This window comes from Mustela lutreola, chromosome 10 (genome assembly GCF_030435805.1).
Source record: "Mustela lutreola isolate mMusLut2 chromosome 10, mMusLut2.pri, whole genome shotgun sequence".
Taxonomy (NCBI): domain Eukaryota; kingdom Metazoa; phylum Chordata; class Mammalia; order Carnivora; family Mustelidae; genus Mustela; species Mustela lutreola.
In genome coordinates this window covers 90,408,368-90,417,968 of record NC_081299.1, presented here as the reverse complement: position 1 = coordinate 90,417,968, position 9,601 = coordinate 90,408,368, and positions in this window count along the sequence as shown.

Sequence of the window (9,601 nt, the reverse complement as noted above, 5' to 3'; positions counted from 1 at the left end):
AATATTTGAGTCTCATTCCAGTTAGTAGGACAGCTATGATAGATAAAAATATTTTAATTTATAGTCTAGGCTGTCTTGATTCTTTTCCATAACATCTGTTTTAAGGGAAAAAAATTAGCAATAATAATAATAGATAATTTTCACATACTTAGTATATGTATATATATAATAAACATATATACATATAAATTCATATGTACATATAATACAGTCAGTATATTATTTCATAGAGAACTGACCAAATGAAGATTTTTATATGTATTTGAAGATATACTGATATGTATGTAGAGGCAATGGACTATTAAGAAATATAATTTTAAGTCTCTATATTCAACTTTTTCCCATTTAAAAACATTTATCTTCTCCAAGTTAGTTATAGGAATGTGAAAGATAATAAACATATCTTAATAATAACTAATATTTAAGAACGTAATAAGTCTCAGACCCTGAAATAAGTCTCTAACTAGAATAGCCAGAATTATATGCACATATAGAAATGAGGGTTATTCTTTCACACTAGCAATCTATTCAGTGCATTTTTAGTTTCTGAGGTAAGTATCTCTGCTTGTCAAACATCCTCCAGCTAGAATTTTTCCCAGATTCACTTTCAATACATAGAAAACAATTATGGTTCAGACCAGTTAACTGACCCAGGATATTTTCTTGTCTATAGTCATTTCTCTGGAAATTTAAAATTATGACTAAGGAATTTCATTTTTAACACATGCTTGCCTTTGAAAGAGCAAAGGCATAAAAGCCTGCACAGTTGTCATGCAGATTTAAAGACAGAAAAGTCAGTGCATACAGTCAGAGTAGAATGAAGCAGAGCCGAGTAAAGCAGAAATGAAAGATGGCAATAGTTGTCTTCTTTGGTTTCATGTACTCTCCCTGCATCCCCATAGTAATCTTGATTATCTTGCGCTTAAGCTAGTTTCCACTGGTTTCTCTGACTTGTAAATAATCTTCCTTAATAAATGAAACATCTAACTAAAATTAATAATGGTGACTTGGGACTTTATTCTTTTTGGTTAGAGTTACTTAGAGGATCCAAGCACTGGAGGAAACTCTGTATTCCAACCTCCTTTACCCTAATTAACACAGACTAATCACCTAAGACACGTCTTAAAAGAGATCTAACCAGTGAATCCTATGGAGAACAACAACAACAAAAAAAACAATCATTTCCACCTATGGTCCTCAAAGCAGAACATTTTCTTGGCCCAGGTATCCCCTCCCAATGGTTATTAGAGGGATGTCTTCTTTTGGACCAAAGTTTGGATCGAGTCCACAATTTTCATTTTTTATAGGAGAAGCAAAATGAGATGGTTTATTTTCAAAGCATCATTCAGATGAGTAAGGTATACACCACAACCTCCTAAGTCAGTGACTAAAAGATCATCTTATTATTGGGATTCCTCCTGAAATTATTTTTCAATTCTTTTTTTTCCTGAAAAAAATTTTAATATAACAAAAAGTTATTATATATAAGCAATAATTCATTTCTCATGCACTTATTTATTCTAAACCTAACACCTCAGGTAGGGACCTAATTCTTTTATTCAGTGCTTAATTTGTTCAGTGAGAACAAATTTATGCTTTAGTTTGTTCACTGAGACAATAACTGAGTATACCAAATACTGGTAGATATTAGTCAGTAGCTACAATGGTATGACACTGTTACTTTGTTTCTTTGTTTTCAATGTACTTCTAGTTCATAAACGAACATCACTTACTTTGTTTCCTTATCTATAAAAGAAGAGGTTTTTTTTTTTTTTTAAGATTTTATTTATTTGACAGAGAGAGACACAGCAAGAGAGGGAACACAAGCAGGGGGAGTGGGAGAGGGAGAAGCACGCTTCCGGTGGAGCAGGGAGCCAAATCCCAGGACCCTGGGATCATGACCTGAACCGAAGGCAGACACTTAGTGACTGAGACACCCAGGCATCCCCTAAAAGCAGTTTTAAAACTTTCCTTAACTGAATAACCACTAACAAAGCAAAAACGCAATTTATAACTTCTGAACTTGTACAGTGTGTAGCTCCTGAGCAAAACAGTTTAAAAAAAATCTATTAACACAACCCAAAGCTGGAAGAAAAAAACAAATGAAGGAACAGAAAACTCACAATAAGACATTATAAATATTTAAATATATTTATATATGTGTATAAAATCACTAAATGCAGTTACTTCTCCTGAACACTATTTGCCCAGTAACTGACACGATTTGATGGATTAAGCAGTCTCAAGATTCTATTCCAAAGTCACCACTTCAAAGAGACTTGCCATCACAGCCTATTACTTTCTTTCTTTCTTTTTTTTAAAATATTTTTATTTATTTATTTGACAGACAGAGATCACAAGTAGGCAGAGAGGCAGGGAGAGAGAGAGGAAGGGAAGCAGGCTGCCCACGGAGCAGAGAGCCCAATGCGGGGCTCAATTCCAGGATCCCCGGGACCATGACCTGAGCCGAAGGCAGAGGCTTAACCCACTGAGCCACCCAAGCGCCTCCACACTCTATTTCTTTACACACCTTTATTTTTCCTCATATCAGATGTCACTACCCAATATTATGGAATAATCAGTTTTAATTTTCATTGTTTGACCCAGTAAAATTTAAGTTAATATAAATTTAATCTTCTCATTATTAAAAAGAATATTTGCATAAATATAGAAATTAGAGTAATGCCTGTAATAGCAACAAGAACAATGCCCTACAATGCTATTAAAATTAATACTAAAGGGGCATCTGGGTGGCTCAGTCTCTGGGCATCTGCCTTTGGACTTGGGTTGGGCTCCCTGCTTGGTGGGGGAAGTCTGCTTCTCCTTCTCCCACTCCCCCTGCTTGTGTTCCCTCTCTTGCTGCCTCTGTCAAATAAATAAATAAAATCTTTAAAAAAAGAAAATTACTGCAAAAATATTTTTAAATAACGCTAATAATTAAAAGGAGAAATTGGCAAATCCACAATCACAATGGGAGTTTTTCACACATGTGTCTCAGAGACCAATAGCAATTAAAAATGAGTAAGGTAATAGAATAGTTGTACAAAAATTTAATAAAATCATTTATTAAATAAAGTCTTAAAGTATTAGCAAGGAAACTAGAGTTAAACAGAAAATTTCATTTAAAAATTTGCAGCCATCAAAAGAAATGAAATCTTGCCATTTGCGACAACATGGATGGAACTAGAGCGTATCTTGCTTAGAGAAATAAGTCAAGCAGAGAAAGACAACTATCATATGATCTCCCTGATATGAGGAAGTGGTGATGCAACATGGGGGCTTAAGTGGGTAGGAGAAGAATCAATGAAACAAGATGGGATTGAGAGGGAGACAAACCATAAGTGACTCCTAATCTCACAAAACAAACTGAGGGTTGCTGGGGGGAGGGGGTTTGGGAGAAGGGAATGGGATTATGGACATTGGGGAGGGTATGTGCTTTGGTGAGTGCTGTGAAGTGTGTAAACCTGGTGATTCACAGACCTGTACCCCTGGGGATAAAAATATATGTTTATAAAAAATAAAAAATTAATTAAAAAATAAAAATAAAAATAAAAATTTGAAAATTTGATTTTATATGTCTGTGTGTGATTTCACTGACAGATAGCCAGATTGCTCCTCTATCTGAAAATAGGGGCCCCACATTCTCTTCTTGCTGGTGTAATAGATAACAAAGGATTTTCATACAAAAAAAATCTTAAATGGGTCATTTTTATGCCAATTTCATTGATTATAAATCGATAAAATCATTAACTAATAATAAAGCAATACCTAAACCTCCGTTTCAATACACTTGAAAATTAAGAACACAGTTTTTGTATGATATGCAAGTCACAAATCTGTACTTCACTACTCTTGAGGTAGGTATCCGGCTCTGCTGTTTAATCAAATTTCTACTTATACCACATGTGGAATACAGTTTCCAGTGCCATGGAATTGTTACTTTTAAGCAACATTAGTTGCAACTCCATTTAGATGTTTTTCATACTAATTACGGTATTTATGTCCTGGGCACAGTCACAATCACAGACTAAAAGCCTAAATATATAAGTAAATGACACACTAATAAAAGATCTGATTTATTTTGGAGGAAATAAAAAGATAGCAGGGGGCAATCAAATTGCAGCATATCACCTTGAAGTAATACTCAGAGTTCTTGTGAAATCTCTTAAGTACGTTTATTTTCACACCCTTCAGGAAACTGTACAGAATAGAAAGAAGTGCATAAGGAATAAAAAGGACACCTATATTTAATAGGAGCTTCTCTGCTAATGCTGCCCTCTTAATACAAGAAGACAGATGAGACACTAAGGTCTAACTTTATTATTTCCTGATCAATATTTTCAGTTAGCAAAAAGAAATTGAGGAATAAGTAAGTCTTAGGTTGCAACTATTTCTCATCTTACAACCTCTTTTGCTCTGTTAATTGGACATTAAAATAATGTATTCTTTCTTTTCTTATAACTCTTTAAAAAGCTTTAAATATACCATGTATTATGATTTTTGAGCAATAATATAAAAATCATCTAATCAACATAATATTGCTTATTATTTTAAAATAAATACCTGATATAGATGAATACTATAAAACAAGTCATTTTCTTTATGGCTGGAGTCTAGCAACCACTGTTTCAGCTTTCCAGAGAAAAAATGTACTAAGGGATGATTTATAATTTTTGACCCATTACTAACCACTTTGTGGAAGGGTTTTCTCCAATGTTTTTAAGACAGCAGAAGTTTAGGACTCACACACACACACACACACACACACACACACACACAGTTTGCAGGCTTTTCTAGTGCGTAGGAAAATAGTAGCCATGCTTGCAATTTTAAAGCTACTCTGTGTTTGGTAATTTCTCTATTATCTGAGTTCTGTGTTTTAATGATACAAGAAAATTGATTATTAGTATAATAATTATCTAATGACTCTTAATTTAAATGTAAGAATTTACATGCATATTTTCTTCGTATTATTGAAACAGATATCTGGACTTATTTTCTACAGTGTTACTCAGTTCTCTATTTTTGATGGTGAAATATCACTTTCATCTGGACATCCTGATTGTTTCCAGAATGAGTGCTTTAGTTTCTAGTTTTTAGGATTTTTAAAAATCTTGTTCCGAATTACTTTCGATGGATAAAAACGATGATTTAAAAAAAAAGCAAAAATAGAAATCATTAGTGAGCCTTCAATTGCTGAAATAATTAAATGCAATAAAATGTTTATTATTCTACATAATATCCAGATGACACAGAGGATTTAGTGAAATCTGACCTAACAATAATAAAATATGACTGAACAAAGCAGGTCATTATTTTGAAAGTGAAAATGTTTACTCCCTTGGTAAAAAAAGATGGCATTTATAATTTTTCAGTGTCAAAAGACAGTATCAGATACAGCATACTAATTAAGGAAAATTAAATCAGCTCTGACTTTAACGGCAGTGATATGTGATAGTTGTTTTCGTTATTAACTATAATAATACTGTTCTAAATGTAGTGTACACCGTGGAATAAAGAGTGGAAAGTAAAAATTCCTAGACATCAATCAACACTACCCAGACATAATCACTGTCAAAGATTTTTATTGTAGTCTTTCCTAAATTTTCTAGGCAGACAAAATATATGTATGATTGTATTTATAAATGACTAAAATAATTGAAATTCTCCAGCTTAATCTTGATTTTATATATCATTCTGAAATCAGATTTTTTTTTTTTTCTTTGCAGGTTTGGGACATCATTTAATTTAGAAGCCAGCTCCATTTCTTTGTGATTCTCTAAACTTTGGCCTCCTTATACTGGCTTCATTCTTTTTTTTTTTAATTTTTTATTTTTTATAAACATATATTTTTATCCCCAGGGGTACAGGTCTGTGAATCACCAGGTTTACACACTTCACAGCACTCACCAAAGCACATACCCTCCCCAATGTCCACAATCCCACCCTCTTTTCCCAACCCCCCTCCCCCCAGCAACCCTCAGTTTGTTTTGTGAGATTAAGAGTCACTTATGGTTTGTCTCCCTCCCAATTCCATCTTGTTTCATTGATTCTTCTTCTACCCACTTAAGCCCCCATATTGCATCACCACTTCCTCATATCAGGGAGATCATATGATAGTTGTCTTTCTCTGCTTGACTTATTTCTCTAAGCAAGATACGCTCTAGTTCCATCCATGTTGTTGCAAATGGCAAGATTTCATTTCTTTTGATGGCTGCATAGTATTGCATTGTGTATATATACCACATCTTCTTGATCCATTCATCTGTTGATGGACATCTAGGTTCTTTCAATAGTTTGGCTATTGTGGACATTCCTGCTATAAACATTCAGGTGCACCTGACCCTTTGGATCACTACATTTGTATCTTTAGGGTAAATACCCAATAGTGCAATTGCGGGCTCATAGGGCAATTATATTTTCAACATTTTGAGGAACCTCCATGCTGTTTTCCAGAGTGGCTGCACCAGCTTGCATTCCCACCAAGAGTGTAGGAGGGTTCCCCTTTCTCCGCATCCTCGCCAGCATCTGTCATTTCCTGACTTGTTGATTTTAGCCATTCTGACTGGTGTGAGGTGATATCGCATTGTGGTTTTGATTTGTATTTCCCTGATGCCGAGTGATATGGAGCACTTTTTCATGTGTCTGTGGGCCATCTGGGTGTCTTCTTTGCAGAAATGTCTGTTCATGTCCTCTGCCCATTTCTTGATTGGGTTATTTGTTCTTTGGGTGTTGGTTTGCTAAGTTCTTTATAGATTCTGGACACTAGTCCTTTATCTGATATGTCGTTTGCAAATATCTTCTCCCATTCTGTCAGTTGTCTTTTGATTTTGTTAACTGTTTCCTTAGCTGTGCAAAAGCTTTTGATCTTGATGAAATCCCAATAGTTCATTTTTGCCCTTGCTTCCCTTGCCTTTGGCAATGTTCCTAGGAAGATGTTCCTGCAGCTGAGGTCGAAGAGGTTGCTGCCTGTATTCTCCTCAAGGATTTTGATGTATTCCTTTCGCACATTGAGGTCCTTCATCCATTTTGAGTCTATTTTCATGTGTGGAGTAAGGGAATGGTCCAATTTCATATTTCTGCATGTGGCTGTCCAATTTTCCCAGCACCATTTATTGAAGAGGCTGTCTTTTTTCCATTGGAAATTCTTTCCTGTTTTGTCGAAGATAAGTTGACCATAGAGTTGAGGGTCTATTTCTGGGCTCTCTATTCTGTTCCAGTGATCTATGTGTCTATTTTTGGGCCAGAACCATGCTGTCTTGATGATGACAGCTTTGTAATAGAGCTTGAAGTCCAGAATTGTGATGCCACCAACTTTGGCTTTCTTTTTCAATATCCCTTTGGCTATTCGAGGTCTTTCTGGTTCCATATAAATTTTAGAATTATTTGTTCCATTTCTTTGAAAAAGATGGATGGTACTTTGATAGGAATTGCATTAAATGTGTAGATTGCTTTAGGTAGCATAGACATTTTCACAATATTTATTCTTCCAATCCAGGAGCATGGAACATTTTTCCATTTCTTTGTGTCTTCCTCAATTTCTTTCATGAGTACTTTATAGTTTTCTGAGTATAGATTCTGTGTCTCTTTGGTTAGGTTTATTCCTAGGTATCTTAAGGTTTTGGGTGCAATTGTAAATGGGATTGACTCCTTAATTTCTCTTTCTTCTGTCTTGCTGTTGGTGTAGAGAAATGCAACTGATTTCTGTGCATTGATTTTATATCCTGACACTTTACTGAATTCCTGTACAAGTTCTAGCAGTTTTGGAGTGGAGTCTTTTGCGTTTTCCACATATAGCATCATATCATCTGCAAAAAGTGATAATTTGACTTCTTCTTTGCCGATTTGGATGCCTTTAATTTCCTTTTGTTGTCTGATTGCTGAGGCTAGGACCTCTAGTACTATGTTGAATAGCAGTGGTGATAATGAACATCCCTGCCGTGTTCCTGACCTTAGCGGAAAAGCTTTCAGTTTTTCTCCATTGAGAATGATATTTGCGGTGGGTTTTTCATAGATGGCTTTGATGATATTGAGGTATATGCCCTCTATCCCTACACTTTGAAGAGTTTTGATCAGGAAGGGATGCTGTACTTTGTCAAATGCTTTTTCAGCATCTATTGAGAGTATCATATGGTTCTTGTTCTTTCTTTTATTGATGTTTTGTATCACATTGACTGATTTGCGAATGTTGAACCAAACTTGCAGCCCTGGAATAAATCCCACTTGGTCGTGGTGAATAATCCTTTTAATATACTGTTGAATCCTATTAGCTAGTATTTTGTTGAGTATTTTCGCATCTGTGTTCATCAAGGATATTGGTCTATAGCTCTCTTTTTTGGTGGGATCCTTGTCTGGTTTTGGGATCAAGGTGATGCTGGCCTCATAAAATGAGTTTGGAAGTTTTCCTTCCATTTCTATTTTTTGGAACGGTTTCAGGAGAATAGGAATTAGTTCTTCTTTAAATGTTTGGTAGAATTCCCCCAGGAAGCCCTCTGGCCCTGGGCTTTTGTTTGTTTGGAGATTTATTTTTTTTTAAGGATTTTTTCTTTATTTATCTGACAGAGATCACAAGTAGGCAGAGAGGCAGGCAGAGAGAGAGGAGGAAGCAGGCTCCCTGCAGAGCAGAAAGCCTGATGTGGGGCTTGATCCCAGGACCCTGGGATCATGACCTGAGCCGAATTCAGAGGCTCAACCCACTGATCCACCCAGGTGCCCCTGTTTGGAGATTTTTAATGACTGTTTCAATCTCCTTACTGGTTATGCGTCTGTTCAGGCTTTCTATTTCTTCCTGGTTCAGTTGTGGTTGTTTATATGTTTCTAGGAATGCATCCATTTCTTCCAGATTCTCAAATTTGTTGGCATAGAGTTGCTCATAGTATGTTCTTATAATAGTTTGTATTTCTTTGGTGTTAGTTGTGATCTCTCTTCTTTCATTCATGATTTTATTTATTTGGGTCCTTTCTCTTTTCTCTTTGATAAGTCTGGCCAGGGGTTTATCGATCTTATTAATTCTTTCAAAGAACCAGCTCCTAGTTTTGTTGATTTGTTCTATTGTTTTTGTGGTTTCTATTTCATTGATTTCTGCTCTGATCTTATGATTTCTATTCTCCTGCTGGGCTTAGGGTTTCTTTCTTGTTCTTTCTCCAGCTCCTTTAGGTGTATGGTTAGGCTGTGTATTTGAGACCTTTCTTGTTTCTTGAGAAAGGCTTGTACCACTATATATTTTCCTTTCAGGACTGCCCTTGTTGTGTCCCACAGATTTTGAACCGTTGTATTTTCATTATCATTTGTTTCCATGATTTTTTTCAATTCTTCTTTAATTTCCCGGTTGACCCATTCATTCTTTAGAAGGATGCTGTTTAGTCTACATGTATTTGGGTTCTTTCCAAACTTCCTTTTGTCGTTGAGTTCTAACTTTAGAGCATTGTGGTCGGAAAATATGCAGGGAATGATCCCAAACTTTTGATACCGGTTGAGTCCTGATTTAGGACCGAGGATGTGATCTATTCTGGAGAATATTCCATGTGCACTAGAGAAGAATGTGTATTCTGTTGCTTTGGGATGAAATGTTCTGAATATATCTGTGATGTCCATTTGGTCC